General features: G+C 40.4%; 1 pseudogene; it reads right to left on the bottom strand.

Annotated features, from left to right (window-relative positions):
- Nucleotides 1–1,880: 1,880 nt before the first annotated feature.
- LOC107373401 (DNA repair protein RAD50-like) lies at nt 1,881–17,068 on the bottom strand (annotated as a pseudogene).
- Nucleotides 17,069–18,901: the final 1,833 nt, after the last annotated feature.

Here is an 18,901-nt window from a genome sequence, read left to right as displayed (position 1 = left end):
CGCTTTGGTGCGTTTCTCAGAACACTATTAACATTTGCACAGCAGTTAGTGCATTTCTCAAAACAATTAGTGCAAACTGCAAAACCTAGTGGATAGCCTGCAAAAGCACGTCACATGCTCAAAATTGATAATCCATTCCTCAAAAGCAAGTATTCATGTCAATGAAACTGTCGGTGCCATCAAAATGAAAAGTCTTGACACCATCTTTATGAACAAGATAGTCAAATGGCTTTGTCATGTTTTCGCTATGACAGTTTATAATTTCAGTGTTTTCCATTGCAAGGATATTTGGTGACACCAGAAAATGCTCGACAGCACTATGCCCTACTTGTACAGCCATTTGAAATGTGCAGTAAAATTACTGTAGATGTTATGGGAGTTTTGGGAGTAACGGAGACACTGAATACGTACGTTTTACATTTTTACTGTATAGAAGTGTTTGTAATTCTGCAGCATTGTGCAAAAGAAAAATATGCTACAGTCACTTGTTTACTGTAGAATACATGTAAACAAAAAATCACCCTCTTGGTAGAGCTGTGCACAAATGTGAACAATATACAGTACATGTAACAGTACATACAGTATTGCACAGTACTGTAACATACAGATACAGTAAATCATTCTGGCACATCCAGACGTTCCTGTCTGTCTGGCCACATATTTTCATCTACATCACAACGGATGTCATCCCTCGCAATGCAGCGAGGAAAGTATCTCCTGGAGTGGAGAAGTATACAGAAGTATAGAAATGGTACACACCAGCTCCTGCTCAGTTCATACTGTATATGCTTGCCAATTGAGGATTCACCTCCTCATGAGTGACAGATGAAATTCACCTGTGATCAATTGTTCAATTTAGGAGGCATTTCCAGAATAAAATGATAAAGAAAGGTATAGAATTTGCTTGACAGATGACTGATATTTGACATTTGATAACTAGTTCAACAATTTTGTGTGTAATGACTCAAGCAATGAAAGTAAGACTATTAGTTTTATTGAGAGTGACTATTCAGCATCCATAAGTATAATTCATTTTGACTGACATGACATACGCAAATGGAAATGTCAAAAAACAGCAGAGAAATGTATGAAAGCAACTGATACATGTCCAAAATCATTTGCAGTTTGTTCAGAGAAAGGAGAAATTGCTACTATGATGTGCACAAGTGACTAAATATTGTGGAGGTTGAACTAATAGTTATGAGAATTTTAATTCTGATCTGAGAAACGCACCAAAGCGACTGAGAAAAACTGTATTGTTATCAAGGTGAAATCCTCAATATATGGTGATATTGATTTTAGGCCATATCGCCCAGCCCTACTAGGTACACATATTCACATGTACAACACTTCTTCATTTTTGATATTACAGTTTGTATAAGAATGTTTAAGCAAAATGTTTTAAAAATGCAATAAAACTTTTTTGTTGTTGTTTTTGTTTTTAGACAAATGTCTGAGAGCATTTGTTGTTTTCAGTCCTGCTAATGTTAGAACAGCTCCTCCACCTGACCTCCACTCTCTCTCCTCTCATGTGACATCAACTGTTTCCAACTTTGTAGTGGAAATGAACACCGCCTTAAAGATGGACGCTCGGGTTAATAGCACAGTTAAATCCTGTTTTTACTACCTTAGGCAAATTCCCACTTTAGCCCATCGACAGTAACGATCACCTAAAATCTGTGATCCATGCCTTCATGGCATTCCGGCTTGACTACTCCTGCCTTTCTGGCATTAGCAACGCTGCGCTGTCCAGACTCCAGCTGGTTGAGAATGCAGCAGCAAGGTTCTTGACCGGAACTAACAGAAGACACATTACACCGATTCTCCAATCTCTTCACTGGTTGCCGGTTTAATTTCGGATCTATTTTCCAATTCTTCTTTTAGTTTTCAAGTCTATAAATTATCAAGCCCCCTGCTATCTCGGTGTATTGCTCCACGGGTACCAAACTCCTCGTGCCCTCAGGTCTGTGGATCAGCTCTGTTCCTAAAGCACATTTCAAGACCCGCGGTGAAAGGGCCTTCTCTATATGTGCACCAAAACTCTGGAACTCGCTGACCCTCCAGATTAGGCAAGCGCCTTCAATCGCCGCCTTTAAGGCCTAGTCCACACGTAGCCGGGGTTTTTTGAAAACGAATATCCGCCCCTCCAAAAACTTGCATCCACACCACCGCGTTTAAAAAAAGAAAACTCTGTCCACACGTACCCGGATAAATACGTTGTTAAGGACATGCCAGACCTGTAGGTGGCAGTACTTCCCCGTTCTTAACCTCGTCCTTCGTCTGTGGTCTTCCGCAAGGAGCAGTAATTCCGCTTGCAAAAACAAACAAGCAAAAAGCGCTTGGACAGTTGATGGATCGGGTAGTGACAGAGCGCAGCTCTGGAGGCTTCCATGATGCCGGCTAGTGTAAACACAGGTCGCACACGTGATGTCAGCATTTTTTGTCGCGGAAAGTGACGCTGCGGACCTTAAAACTCCGGTTTTGGGTGTCTGCGTGTGGACAGACAAAACGGAGAAAACGCAGATCTTCACTTTGGCTGGAGTTTTTAAAAAGATCCATTTTCGTGTGAAAAAACTCCGTTTTCGTGTGGCTGACAGGCCAAAACCTAGAAAAATATCTACGTTTTGGCAGATCCCCGGCTACGTGTGGACAGGGCCTAAATCTCATGTGAAAATGCACTTCTTCTCCTTGGCTTTTAACTCTTAAACCTGGTTGTAGTATAAAGTCTACAGGTTTTTCTCCATCCAATTTGGATTGCTTAATTTTTCATTTGTGTGTTTTATGGTTCTAATTGCCTGTTTGGTTTTTACTTATTTCCTTTTAACCGTACTATTGATGTGATTAGCTTGTCTCTTTATAATGCCCAGTGCTTTGGTCAGCTGTAATGCTGTTTGTTAAAAGCACTAAACAAATAAAACGGTATGGTAACCACTTAATTTTTTTATCCCCACAGAATATTCATAGCCATACTACTATAGACGGTTAAGAGGCTTAAACTAGCTTGTTTTGCAGATTAGCTTTAACTGAACAACAGCCAATTGGTTCAAACAGGAAGTACCCTGATGTCCCTGGTCAGGGTCTGAATCTCTGTGGTGAACTCCACACTCTGAATCTGATCCTGCTGACCCTGGATCAGTTTATGCTTCAGCTCCATTTTGCTTGAAGCTGGAGGGACACAACGAAGTAAAGACCGTGAAAAGGAAATCTTTATTAAGTTCTACCCAAAAAAAAATAAAAGTGATTGTAGCAAAGCTGGTAGAACTACATGTTGACCCACACTTCACATATTTAATCTGTTGTGACATAGACCAGCTGATCATTTGCATGAGCTTACAGCCGTGTGAAGAGAGAAGTTCAGAAACAGTGCTTTAGAAATGCCGTCTGGTTGGGGGTCGGGGGGGGGGTGAGTCGCTTTGCTCTGCGTTGAGCGGAGCCTGCTCGTCCCCAGTAGATCGGGGTTAGCTCGGGGGTTCGGGAACAGTTGTGCCCTCTGTGCAGCAGTACTGGGTCGACAGTCAGCAGGGTGTGTATGGGGAGTGTGAGTGTGTGTGTGTGACGTACATTTTTGTGTGTCTTTAGGTTGCATATGCTTATGTGTGAGTGTGAGGGAGGGGGTGTGACTGTATCTGTCAGATGGGGTCTCCTCCACTTCGCCTACCCTCCCCCCATGCCAAAAGTTTCTACCGGTGGGTGGTGTGTACACAAGCGTGTACCCACGTAGGTGCTCACATGGCTCTCTCACAAGTACGGACTTGAGCATTTTAACACCCCACCTCATCTTTTCTCTCCGCCTTTCTCTTCCGTCTCAAACCCAAACTGTAAGGCTCGTCTTCAGCGTAGGGCTGGGCAATAAATCAAAAATGTATCGTTATCGAAATCCCAGACTCTTATCGTGATCATCTTTTCCATGTCAATAAATCTGATAATAAAAAAATGAAGAGATGTGTGTAGATTAGCAACATTCATGTCCCTTTAAGAGGCTGTACCACCAACGTAATACACGTGACAGCCCCATCTAGTGGACAACTTTTGTTCCTACACTTACCTGTAGTTATCTTTCATTTATCGTTATCGAGGTGAAATCCTCACCATACGGTGATATCGATTTTAGGCCATATCGCCCAGCCCAACTTCAGCATTCAGATATCAAGAAATTACAAATTATCTGACTTGCAAGAAATCTACATTTTCTTTCTCACATATTCTTAAAACCTCAAAGACTTTATCACTTGGTTATCAGTCCAGTAGCGGCTATCTAACACACCCTTTAGGTGTGAACTGTTGTCATGATCACAGACAGGAAGCTGTGTGATCACTTTGGGTCCAAATAGCAGCTAAAGTCAGTTACAGTCAAACATGAAAGAGATCACAAATAAAACACAGTGACCGTTAAGGAAAAAGGTCTTTTTTGATGATGACGTCTTACTTGTGTCAAGTTTGTGCTGAGTTTCTTGTGTCTCCTGACTGACTTGTTGGATGGTTCTGGTCAGGTCTACTCCCTGGAGTTTGGTTGCCTGCTGGGCTATTTTTCTCTCCAACTCTTTTAGGTCCATCTGACAAAAAACAAAAAAGCATTTAGATCAAACTCATTTCCAGCTCATTATCTGAGAGTTGATCCAACCCTCTTTTCATTTGCAAACGCAGATGTTTGGAAAACGAGAAAAACAAAAGTTTAAACCCAGTGGAGACGAGACCAGAGAACAGAAGAGCATCATGGCCACTGGCAGGTTAAGAAGTGTACTGTTCATATTAAACATTCTGATAAAACCTGCTTGTTAGCATCATGAGCTTCCAGTCCAAGTTTGAAGTCTGTCTACATCAGTGACTTACTGGTCTTTAAAGGCCTAATTAAAGGGAGAATGATTCAAAAGTGAACTTTCACCATCATGTGAAGCTTAAAGCTCTCATTCACTCATTTTTAAATAACTCTGCTCTGTGGTCTGGTATAAACAAATGCCTTGTGTCTTTCCTCTGTGAGGAACAGCTCTGGCGTTCCTGTTTCAGGAAGTAGAAAGTGGAACACGGCAGATTTTGGAGTCTTACTCATAAATATTTATTAAATGCAAACATCTAATTTCTCATTGGCTAACAGCAACACGACTCTTCTGCTGACTCTGTTCGCTTTGCAACGTTAACATTTTATCTCCACATAAAACACAAGCACGGAGGAGCTTCTGACATGTTGTGGAGTTGCTGATGCTAACAGTTAGCTTCTACGAGCGGAGACACTCTCTGCGGTTTCCTGGATGCTAAACCAACAACAGCCTTCCCTGTCATGAACCAAGATGGTGGAGTCTGTTAGGTAATTTGATTTTATCCCATATTACCTTAAAGGACGACACACCCTTTGATAGAGAGAGAGAGTAAATTGATTATTTGTAATGTCCATGTGTGTGTGGCTCAACCAGGCCCCATTCTGCTCCAGCCTCAGCCTTCTGCTCTTACCAGCTCTGCATACCTGCATTCTGTATATCATCTGTTAGATAATATTTAACCTCCATAACCCTGGAACCTGAAATAAACACACATGACAACAAGGAAGACATTTTACACTGAATTAGCCAAATGGGGGGGAGATCACCATGACACATAACTCTCTCCAGAGCTAGCTGCCAGGCGACTCCCCCCTCCTCAAGAGTCTTCAGTGGTTTTATTCACCAAATGGATGGGGGGAGAAGGCGGACCTTCTCAAGTTACAGAGTTCTCTCAATTAACATCTTTGCTCAACCTTTTTATGAACATACTAACACAGAGATTCATGATGTGTAATGGGCATCTTTTAGGTCTCAAAAAGGTACATTTATAAAAATACCCAACAGAGTCCATGAATGTTAATTGACAGTGTGATGTAGAAGAGACTGACTCTTCTGTTTCCTTTGTGCAGCTAATGCAGTCAACGGGGGTTGTTCGGCCTACACGTGAAACTGAAATTCAAACCAAACACGTTTTATAGTTTCTCTGTGAACGAGACCTTTAAAGCTAATAATTGGATAACTTTCAGTAACAGGCACAGGTCAGTTATAAACAAATGAGGTTCTCACCCACAGGTGAACCAGTAATGGCTTGGTCTGTGTGTCTCTGTCAGAGAGAAGTAGACAGCAGGAGGGTGGTACCTGGTATCTGTCCATGAGAGAGACGTCTGGGAGGCAGGCCTTCGCCGATTCCTCCTCAGACATCAAAGTCCCCTGCAGAGTCTCCTGTTCCTCCACATCAGCCTTGAGCTTCTCGATGTCTCTGTTGACAATCTGAAGACGGTTCCTCAGCTCAGGTAGCTCCTTTTCCTGAAACTGGACAATGGACTGTCTGGAAGACATTACAATTAAACTTAACGAGTGGAAACTGAAGTGACATTAAGCTAAAGAACGTTCAAGCCAACGATGTTCTTTCTATAACAAGTTGGAGTTAGATGAACTAAAACTCACATGTAGGAAAGTCAACAGATCAAATAACATGGAATTTGTTTTCTTTACAGTTCAAACATTTATAGAGCAGGAGGTTTGTCCCAAAGACCCCCCCCCCCCCCCCCCAAAAAAAAGCTGCAGGAAAACTTAAAAACCAGGAAGTTCTGCAAACATTGGAAACATCTCACATAAAAACCAGAACCTTTGAGAATGTAGCTCCATCTAGTGAGAGACTTCATAAAATGGGCCATTCCCATCTGTACCGGGTCGGCCCGGGCCGGGTAGCGTAGGTTGTTTACATATCTGGGTGGCCTGGTATTTTTCCGGGCCAACCAAGGCTCATTCTCAGCCCTCTTCTCGAGGGGGTCTGCTTCAGGCCGACCAGGGCCAACACACCCACTGCTGACAGCAAATTCACACCTTCCATTAGAGCAAGCCTCTGATTGGTGGGTAGAATCAGCCCACATGGGCTTAAGACAAGGATGTGTGGAATCAACCGGGCCAGGCTGGGGCCGACTGGGGCTACCCGGCCCGGGCCGACCCGGTACAGATGGGAATGGCCCAAAAGTGATCTACGCAGGAGGACACTATTCTGTAATGAGAAGATATGAAAGCAGCACTTGGGTCATTTTCACCTTAACTGATCTTTCATCATTACCTAGACGTTTAAAGTCAAACAACAATGTGAGCAGAAATGATAAAATCATTGAAGGTTTTTGTTGCTCCTGCTGCCCTCGTCACCATTCTGTACCTGACAGGTCTGAGAGCCATCATCTCATCTTTCTTCTTCTCCTTTCTCTTCAGGTCCTGCTCTGTGTTCTTCAGTTTGTCTGGAACCAGGCGTAGCTTCGACTGCATGCCGTTGATGACTTCTTGCAGATCGGACTCTGAGGGAAACGTTCGCTGGCACACGGGGCAACAGGGCGCCCGCTCCTCCGTTAGCTGACTGATGAACTGGGAGTAAACTGCTGTGGCTCCCGCTAACATGGCTTTACCAGAAAGAGAAAACAAAATCAACATGTCCTAAACTGACCTGCATAATGTTCATTTAACTCTAGAAGTAATATTTAAAAATCTAAACTACAATGTGTTAAATCATCAGAGACTCCTGGAAAACTCTGCCTCTGACCTCTCTGTTTGGAGATCTTCTCCAGGTCTTCCCAGGTCCTGTTCCAGATCCCGACTCCCGCACACACTGAAGAAACTCTCTTCATCGCTCATCAGCTGTTGCTCCTTCTTACGCAGCTCAGCAGCAATATGGCTTTTTTTCTGCTCACTTGATGCCAAATCCTTGCTGAGATGGATGAAAACACCAAAAGAACGGATGTAAATGCATCTTCTAAAACATCTCAGGATTGTTTCATTAAAAAGACATGTCGCTAACTGGAGTTTTCCAAGTCGGTCCCTGGTGCTGTTGATTTCCTTTGACTTGGAATAGATCCAATCTTCCAGCTCTATCTTGTTGGGAAAGTGTCCAAGGAGGGACACCAGATCATCACCGTGGCGAGATTTGATTTTCCGTATATGTTCCTCTTTTTCTGCCTAAAAATGAGCGACACAGCGACAAACAACAAAATTAGAAAAATAAAGAAAACTGATGATAAGGATTAGAACTGAGGTAGCAAATTGTTCGTTTCTCTGTAGAAACTTTTTTAACGGGCCTTTAGGTTGAGACGAGACATGATCTTACTTCATCCTTTTTTGACATGTCCATCTGCGTGCGTGCGGTCGTGCGTGCGTTGAGATTCTGCATCTCTTGGTCGAGCTGCTTCTGCGTACGATCCAGGTCCGTTTTTACTTTTTGGAGTTCTTCAATATCGGTCCTCAGCTCCTCCACACTGGAGCTCCTGACCGCCTGCTGCAACTCGCGCTCCTGCAGAAAAACAAACGTACGGATGACATTTTAACTCTGAGTCTGAACCAATGCATTTCAGTTTTTTAAAGTTGACAGTTCTGCATCTGTCAATACAGCCATTTGTTATCGCTAATTAAGATTTAGAAAAAAGCAAAACCAAAAAAAAAAAAATGAAGAATTCGTTATTAACTGACATCCCTGCGGAGAAATAATTTTTTGCAAAGTTTGAAAACTGTGACTGAAACATTTTTAAAGGACTACTTAACTATGAGATCACTGCAACTGCATCGATTAAACATGTGAACCACGCCTTTTAAAGGTCATGCTTATTGCTTTATAAAGTTAAATCTGATCTTTTCCACCTGATTCCGGATCCTATGAAAATCACCCGATCAAGCCGGACGTCCAATCGCGTGATTGGATCGGAGCATCCCTACTGAAGGCAGACAAACCTGGGTTCCTGCGGGGTCTTACAAAGTCTTAAATTTAACCTGATGAAACCTGTAGGAACCCTGACAAACACAGGCTTCGTTTTTATTGTGAAACTGGTTTTTAGACCTTCCGATGACTAACATAACATTACTGCTGCTAGTACAAAAGCGGGTTAAGTAGACCTTTTAACTCATTCACTGCCAGCCGTTACCTGATCAGAAATATCCCTTGCTGCCAGTGTTTTTGCTGTTACTAATTAAAAGAAAATTATAATAAATTATCTTCTGTGTTGTTTTTTTACCAGTTTGAAACCCTTCTTATTCATTTGAATCCATCGTGGTTTTTTGCGGAGCTGTAGCTAAAACAAAGAGCTCCTCTGAGCTCATAGCTGGGTGTTAGATATGTATTATTTTGACAATTTTTCTTTTTTTTTTACTTTTTATTTGGCCATTAACTTTTTTCCAATTCCCTCATTCTTCGGTTTTGCTCCCTAAAAGTGTTTCATCTTTTGACGCTTATTAAACTCACTGGACGGGGTAAAAAATTGCAAGTTGATTGCAATTCTGAACCAATTTATGTGAAATATAAAATAAATACATCTCTGGCAATAAAAATATTTTTTTCACATTTCATTCAGAAAAGCATTGCATTAAAGGTGTGAGACATTTGTTAATCAATCCATTTGCAGTGGTCTATAGAAGGAATGAGTGCTCTGTAGGTCAGAAGCTAATACAGGACAGGGTTTCCCCCAGCGTTTTATAAGCTTGGCCACCCGCCAGGCTAAGTGTCATACCCCGCCCCCCTCCCCGACCCTACCGTGTCCGCTGACACAAACAGCACAATGAAACTAGAGCCCTCCATCAGCTGATACAGGTGAGAAACAGCAGCGGAATGTGTGCAGCCCCCCATCCCCGCTCTCACGGAGGAGCGCCGCGGGACGGAGTGCGCCCCCCCCCCCCCCCCCCCCCCCCCCAGCTGAATCCGCCAGGCTTAACTCATTTTCCTGCAGGACATAGGTGTGGGAGACTGTTTTCCTGTCCAGCCTGCATGAAGAGCTCAGAGTGACCGATTATAATCAGAAATCATTAAAAAAAAATTCTGTGAACCACACCTTTAAAGATTTAAGCTCCTGTTTCTTCGCTCTCTAATTGAACATCAAAAACAGTAAGTCCAATTTGCTCGTCATGATTTGACTCAAGACCATCTCTGATCATGTTTATGACCAAGTGTGAGAGGACTGTGTGTGTTACCAGCTTAGTCAGCTCGTTTTCAAGCTCCTGCAGCCGACTGGACGAACCCTCGAGCCTCTGCAGGTCAGCCCTGATGTTTCTCAGTTCCTGCTGCTTCTTCCCCTGCATGTCTCTCTTCAGCTCTACGGTTCTCTCCAGGCCGGTCTTCTTATCCCTCATTTCATCCATAGATTGTTGTTTCTGTTGCTCCTTTTCCGGCAAATCATCCTAAACAGACACAATAACAACAAAGCCCTGAGAGTAAATAAAGCATCAGGTTCAAGGTCTCTTCATTGTTATGAACTCATGTTGAAGTCATTAATAATGCTCCTGATGCTACCATTAAAAAAAATACCTACTGCAACTCACGTGAACACACACGAAATAACTACAACTGTGTTGAACTGCTTGTTGTTTTAAACTATCGTTCTAATACTGTTTGAGAAGTCGTGTTTTCACAGAGCACGCCTTACCATGATCTGTCTGAGTGTTTCTCTTTCCTGCTCGAGTCTCTGTGAGACGTGTCGATGGAAGCTCTCGAGCTGCAGAGAGGTGAATGGCAGACGATCGTAACCCTCCATGTCCAGGTAGGGTGACAGAGAGCGAACCTGTGAAATGAAGGCGACAGGATGTGTAGTTTTTGTTTTTCCTAGCTTTGATTTTAATCAGACTTCTAGACTCTGCTCACATGAGCATCGCGATTCTTGATGTTTTGAATGTGGCGGTCAGCTTCCAACTGCAGACGGCCTGAGGAAAAAACATGAAGAGGTTTCTTTTAGCGATCGTAAGGACCAGCATGTAATAGACATGTGTATGGAGTCTGGCGATACCATGCATTTCACAATACCGGGGAGACGATATGATATATCACGATGATACTAAAACTGAATTTAATTGGAAAACTTAGGCCAGACGTTTCCAGGACACATCCAGTGTTGTCGCTTGTGTTCCATCAGAACGAAGGTAGTAAAAAAATGCCGCCACCTAGGCGTCGGAGTGTGAACTGCACCACCCAAAGGAAATAAAGTAAATAATGCTTTTTAAAAATCAGTTAAATATCATCACACAAAATATTGCGATACTTCAGTGTTCCAATATTTTTTTTCATCCCTTAAAAATGTCAAAACATAATTTAAAGTTCGAGAATTCAAAACCACATTTACCTTGTTGATCATAGGCAGCCTGGGGTGACTAATGCAGTGATGATGTAATCACCACGGAAAAACGGTTTGTTCTGAGAAAAGCTGGTTTAACACAGACACAGCTGTTTACATTAGCACGACACAACCCACGTCAACATCTGCATTATATAAACGTTGGTGGCGGTAATGCTAACTGCAGAACAACGCTAGCCCAAGTGGAGCATGTCGGAGCACTCATGTGGCGTTCCATGATGGACCAGGAATATCCACACTTTGAATTACACCAGATAGATCTATAGCTAGCCCATGGAGTTACCCAGATACTGTACACAGTTTCTAGCTTCAATCAATCAATCAATCAATCAATCAAATTTTATTTGTATAGCACCTTCTACAACATTATCCGAAGCCCAAGGTGTTGAACAACATCATTAAAAGAAAAACATTCCCAGTACATGGGCATAAAAGCAGGATAAAAACATAAAATCGTAAAATAGCAAGCAAACAGCATTACAGATAAGAGATATTGGAATAAGACCAATCGATAAAAAAAAAACAAATGTCGGACAAAATAAAATCAAGCATCCGGTTTAAAAAGAAGAATAGTTAAAACCATAATGTTAGGGCAATTCAAGTGACCCTAGCGCTGAAACGCAATCAGTAATGTACGAGGGGGCACTGCCCTGGAGGGCTTTATAAACGAGAGTTAAGATTTTAAACTGAGCTCGATATTTTACCGGGAGCCAGTGCAGAGCAGCCAGCACTGGGGTAATGTGCTCTCGACATCTAGTGCCTGTCAGGAACCTAGCCACAGAGTTCTGCACAAACTGGAGCCGTGCAACTGTAAACTGGGCCAGACCAGCATACAGAGCGTTGCAGTAGTCCAGCCGAGACAGGACGAAGGCATGCAACACAGACTCCAGATGAGCTCTGGACAGCAGAGGCCTGATCCTGGATAGTCTTTTCAGGTTAAAGAAACAGGACCTCACCACTGTATTTACATGAGTGTCAAGATTAAGTGCTGAGTCGATTTTAATCCCCAAATTACTGACCATTTTCTTTTCATAGGGTGTCAATGGGCCAAGGTCAATATCAGCACCAGAGCCATTTCTTCTGCCAGGACTAAGTATTATAACTTCCGTTTTGCTCTCATTTAGGTGCAAAAAATTAGAAGCCATCCAGCCTTTTATGTCCTTCAAGCAATCCAGTAAAGGAGAATCTGTCAGCATCATGGAGACATAAGGGTAAACCGGCCAATCAGCACGCAGCTCATCTAATATCCATTTCCAGGCTGAGCAAATAGTCTTTCCATTGTATGGTTTTATTATGGAGTTCTGTTTGGCCATTTATCAGGGCTCCTGGGCCGTTGTGAGCCACAACAAAGTTTCATTTACTCTATAGAGGCTTAAGGAAGTTATTTATTGTAAAAAGTTATTTTAAGGCCTCTTTTAATGTTGCCAAAAGACTATTTCCCTGGGAATGTAATAAATCATCTATGTACTTCACTGAAATAAATAACAAATTAAATTAATTATGACTGGTTTGCAATCTCTAAATAACTGAAATAAGGTGACCAGACATCCTGCCTTTTCATTACTTTTCACGCGTCCCACAGATTGAGACTTCTGCCCCCACATTAAAGATAGTCTCCTGTTTGGAGTTTCAATCTTGAATAAACTGTGGAGAAAGCTGCCTGTTGCTGTCAATCAGACTAGCAATCAAGAACTATATTATTAGATTACATCTGAAATTGTTAAGAGATTAAAGTCATTGATGTTCGTCTTCTCTCCCCTAAAAATCTGCTATAAGATATTTGTTGTAATAAAAAAAACACCTTTTATTCTGAATAGGGATGGGTACCGAATTCGGTACTTTTTAAGGTACCGACCGAATTCCATAGTACCGACCGAGCACCGATTCACGTCGTTTCAAACGGTGCCTCGTTTCGGTACCCGTCCTTCATAACGAGAACTTGCCAAGACAGCTGCGCATGCGCAAGAGCATTATGTCGTCCGTCCCTGCGAGCGAGTTGTAAACAGAGCAGCATGGGTAGAAAGAACGCACGCTAACGCTTGGGTCCACTTCACTAAATGTGATGGGTAACTGGGTGATGATGAAACCAGCGACAGACAACGATCTAAGTGAGACATCCTCATCTTAATCTGCCCCGGTAGGTAAATAAAATGTTTAAGATAACGTTAGCTTGATAAGGTATGTTAGCTTCCGTTTCGCTAATGGTGCGCTCGCTTTCTCCTAGGAACTCCGAATTTCCGACTAGAACATGAACGCGCTCTAAAGTTTGGCTTCACTTTACTAAATGCGACGGGTGATTGGGTGAAGATGAAACCAGCGACAACGATCTAAGTGTGAGGCATCATCGTTTTAATCTGCTCCAGCAGCTAAATAAACTGTTTAAGATAACGTTAGCTTGATATGTTAGCTTCCTATGCCACCATTGTTATCATCTAATGGTGCGTTCGCTTTCTCCTTGGAAATTCTAACTTCCCAGTAGGAAAAATCAAATGAAAAAAGACGGCAAAAGGAATGAAGATACGAAGTAAATTTAGTTCACAGTAAAGATGTTTGCTTCAGTTTAATTATCAGCTTATAAAACTACAAGGACGATGTTAAAATACAAACAGTTGTATGTTATTGATCGTGATATTTATCAAATATTGTTATATATTGAGAAAAATATATATTTAATTATAAAAGAGAATTAAAATAATAAACACTCAAAAGTATCGAAAATTGGTACCGTTAAGTACCGGTATCGATTCGTAGGTACCGGGAATTAGTACCGGATCGATTCAAATGTCAAAGGTACCCATCCCTAATTCTGAATTAAGAAAAAAATAGCAAAAAATAAATAAAAAAGATATTTTTTTTCAAAGGGATGTGGATTTTTGTGGAAAACTTATTAAAAACAAACTTAAATAGATCTAAAAAACGTTACTGGTACTTTTATTGTCATTCTGATGTGGAAAATATTCAATGAAAAATCTGAAAAGCTGCTTAAACCTGCATTTTTTTTAACACCTATCTATATTTTACACAACGAGTTGGTTTTAAATTATTTTAGCTAGTTACTCAGAGCCATCGTATAAGGCCCAATGAAGCTGTGATAACTTGACAGGAACTGTGAAATGGTACGACAGCTTTTGCTGTTTGCTTGTTCAAATTGAATTTAAATAGAATATATAACATGACATAAATGATAATAAAGATTTATGTATAATTAAGAGTGATGTTGGAGCTAAAAGGCTAAATAAAAACTTTTTTAACGTTTTTACTTTATCTTGTTGCATTGGAATATCATATTGTCCCACATTAGCATAGTCTCTGTCCCACATTTGGTGAGTTGGGATTGGGTCAACCTAAACTGAAGGCATTTAATAAATGAGCAGACCACAGCTAACATCGCTACTACCTTGCTCTACCAACAGATCGGCCCTGACTCGGTTGAGTCTCTGACACTCTCGACCAGCTCTCTCCAGATCTCTCTGATAGTCCGTCAGCCTCCGCTCCTTCTCCCTCACCGTCCTCTGGTGGTTCTGGTAAACATCTTGCAGTTCCTCATCAGAACCCTGGAACACCTGCACCAAAAAACGTTCAACAGCTCAAAGGAGTTCTTAGTCTCATCTACAGCTCCACAAAACACCACGATGGATTTGAATCAGCTTCTGTGATCAAAACGTCAATAAATAGTGAAGACGTCAGACATGTATATATATATATATATATATATATATATATATGTGTATATCGACTATTGCATTTTCATTTCAAACTAGTTTTCATTGCACAGCTACAAAACTGTACTTTTTTCAGCAAATATAACGATATTTCTTTCTATTTAACTCCTCCGTGCATTAGCTGCAACATTATTTCCACTTAAAACTGACTGTGGCACAAACACATTACAGGTACGTCTTCGACATTCACTCTGTAATTAAGCTAATCAGCAAGAAAAGAGAAACCCACGTGTTATTCTACAGTATTAACTAAGAAGTGTGGTGTTTTGTACTGTTACTAAAACATCATCCGGTTTCAAACTAAAATGTCTTTGTTAAACTCTAAACCAGTTAAGACCTTTTAAAATCCCGATAAATTTGTGTTTGCTAAGGCAAAATAAAGTAGTTAACGGATTAGCTAACGACCAAATTAGGTTAAGCTACACCGCCATGTTCAGCAAACAACACACACAGCTAAACGGAAGGAACAACCATAGAGTTTCGTAGGGTTTAAGTTTATTAGAAGAAGCCGTTAATAGTCAAGAAAATTCACTTTTTAAACAACTCACCCAGAGCAACACTCCTTACTTCCGCTTGAACGTAAAGGTTTTCGCGCGAGTACTAATGTATTGGAAGTTGTTGTATGTACATAATTATTCCCCTCACTCTTCTATAATTTGGAACAATAGATATGTATTGTGCCGTAATAGGTCACTATTTTATGAAGATTGGATGAATAGGGAAATTTGGTCTGTTGTACACTTGATGAAAGATAATGGTGAACTACTAGGGTACGATGAATTTTGTCTCAAAGATAACTTTAGCCCTCCTAAATCTGATTTTATAAAATTATTAATAGCGCTTCCTAAAGAGGTGGTCTTCCAGTACAGAAACATTATTCAACACCAACCTATAAATCCACAGTATGGTTCTATCTCCATCCAAGGTATTCCCCTTACGGATAAAAAGTGTACCAACCAATTTATTAGACGATGTTTTACTGATCAACTATACCCTTGTAAAGTCAACAAGAACAACATAATTTACAAATTTGGTAAAAGCTCCATTATTAAACTAAGGACTCTTTATTTAAAACTTCCTGTTCAACCTAAAGTCAAAGAAACACATTTTAAAATTTTAAACAATGTCTATCCCTCAAAGGATCTGCTCAGAAAACGTTTTAACATTGATGATAATTCATGTTCCTTTTGTGGGAAGGATGTTGAAACAACTGATCATATTTTCTTTGAATGCAACAAGACACGGACGTTTTGGAACTGTTTTGAAAACTGGATTCAACCTCAGATTGGAATCCCATGTCCCATTTCAAGAGATGTCGTCACTTTTGGAACTCTCCTTCAAACAAACAACCAAGAACTCTGCTACAATCTACTTCTCTGTCTGGCAAAATTCTTCATACATAAACAAAAAATACTGAAATCACCCCCTGTGTTCAATGCATTTGTACATGATTTTAGATTGTATCTAAGATCCCTTAAATGTATCAATAATAACAGCTATGAAGATATGTATAGACTTTTTTGTAGACTTCCTGGAACTGTGTAGTGGTCCCTTGCATTGTTTTTGTGTTTTTTATTTGTTTGTTTGTTTTTGTCCTCCCCCTTTTCACTGACTGTTCAATTCTCATCTGAATACATTGGCATGTTTGCCTTATTTGTAATGTAAATATGCTTTTCTGCAATAAAAAAAATAAAAATAAAAAAAAGTAAAGGTTTTCGCGCCGTTGAGCGGAAGTGACGCAGCCAGAAGACACACTTCCGGTATGTTTATTTACCTTGATATAAAGTAATGTTCCAATAAAATTTGCAAGAGAGGATTACAATTTTTATTTTATTAGAATTACACCACAAACTTTATAAATATCTAAGTGTACCTCGACGATAAGTTAAACTGGAAAAGGAACAGTGATGCTGTTGTTAAAAAGGCCAAGTCCAGATTGTTTTTTCTTAGGAAGCTAAGATCCTTTGATATAAGTAGGAGGCTCTTGAGTGTGCTTCATCAGGGGATTATGGCCAGTGTGTTGTTTTATGCCGTGTTGTGTTGGGGCAGGAGCCTCACTGCTGAGGACAAAAACAGGATCAACAAAATGATCAAGAAATCTGGCTCAGTGGTTGGGCAAAGCTTGGACTCATTTGAAATGATCATCAACAAAAGGATGATGAGTAAGCTTAAGACCGTTATGTCTCTGAAGGATCACCCCCTTCATCAGGTTTTTAAGGATCTCAGGAGCTCTTTTAGTGGACGAATGCCCCATTGTTCCTGCAGTGCGTTTTTACAACGAGCATTTTGTATGATCGTATATTTGATATTTCTATCATGGTTGTGGCTCGTAGCAGTGTCCAGTGAATGTAATTTATTTTTTTATTTTGCTTGTGCGTGTATGTTGTTGTTGTTTTTTACTTGTCCATGGCAATTCAATTTCCCCCTTAGGGATTAATAAAGACAACCCTGGCCTTGACATTTATTTATTACGTTACGGCCCTCGCCTCTGGAACGGGCTGCCGGAGGATCTCAGAGGACGTTCATGTTTTTAAGAACCCCAGAGATGGGACTGTCATAGATTACAAGGCGACTCTGTGGGGATTCCACAACGACCAATTTATTTAGCACAGTTAACTTAACCCCAATTGGTTAATTAGCCTGAACCAGTTCTTTTGGCCAGTCTCCCATAACCATCATTACTTCTGATTTATTTTGATTAATTTTATATCCTGAGAGTTCTGCAGATGTATCTAGTCAAAGTCAAGTCAAAGTCATTTATCTAGATTGTTAAGCAATGCTGGTACTGATATTTTTGGATTTTTTATAAAAAGTAAAATATCATCTGCAAATAAAGCAATTTTATGGACTGTCCCTTCTCCATCTCTTATTCCCTGAATCAACTTGTTCTGGCGGATTATCTCTGCCAGTGGTTCAATACTCAAGGCAAAAAGTACAGGTGATAAGGAATCTCCCTGCCTCACCCCTCTTTCTACCTTAAAATTTTTTGAAAAATAACCATTTATTCTTACTGTTGATTTAGGGTTTTTATATAAAACATTGAACCAATCTACAAACTTTTTCCCAAAGCCCATTTCCAAAAGAGTATATTTTAAAAAGGTCCAGTCTACTCGGTCGAAGGCTTTCTCTGCATCTAAGCTCAGGAGCATGGATGTCTGCTTATCTTTCTTCATTATTGACTGTAGGTTTAAAGCTCTCCTCACATTATTTGTGCCTTGACGTCCTAAAATAAAACCAGTCTGGTCTGGTTTAATTAATTTCTTTATATGTATCTGTATTCTAGATGCTAGTATTGATGTCGGTATTTTATAGTCTACACAGAGCAGGCTTATAGGGCGATAGCTGGGGCATTGGAGAGGGTCTTTCCCTTCCTTGTGCAGAACTGTAATAATTGCATCTTTCCATGAATCGGGAGGATTCCCTGAGTCTAATACATAATTATATAGTTTACATAATAATAGTAAGTTCGGTAATAAAGGTTTTATAGTATTCCCCTGCAAAACCATCCGTGCCTGGCGAGCTATTATTTTTAAGTTTACTAATACCATTTCTAACTTCAGTCTCTTTTATTGGTTCTGTTGAACTAGCACCTTCTTCTTCTGACAATCTATCCAACTTAAGAGTTTTATAGAAATCTTTTATCCCATCTAATTTAAAGGCCGAAGCTTGGCCTGTATAAAATTTATGATAATATTCTGCAAAGACCTCTGAAATCCCTTTTGGGTTCATTTCTACCTTATTCATATTTAATGAATTAATTTTAGGTATTATACGGCTGGCTTGGGCTTTTCTCAGCTGAAAAGCTAAAAGTTTACTCGCTTTATTCCCCATTTCATAATATTTTCTTTTTATAAATCTTAGGGCTCCTTCTGCCTTATACGTTAGTAGACCATCAAGCTGAGCTCTTATATCTTTCAAGTTATCCAGTGTTTCCTGTCGTCCATTTTGTTTATGTTCCTTTTCCAACTTTTTTATTTCTGTCTCTAATTCTATCCGTTTTCTCTCCCTGTCTCTCTTTATTCCAGAACCTATAGAGATGAGTTTGTCTAACTTATAGTTGATTACGCAATTGAGGTCACCCCTAACA

Source organism: Nothobranchius furzeri, chromosome 2 (assembly GCF_043380555.1).
Source record: "Nothobranchius furzeri strain GRZ-AD chromosome 2, NfurGRZ-RIMD1, whole genome shotgun sequence".
NCBI classification, from domain to species: domain Eukaryota; kingdom Metazoa; phylum Chordata; class Actinopteri; order Cyprinodontiformes; family Nothobranchiidae; genus Nothobranchius; species Nothobranchius furzeri.
Note: the sequence above shows the minus strand (reverse complement) of the source record. Positions and strands in the feature narration are given on the sequence as shown.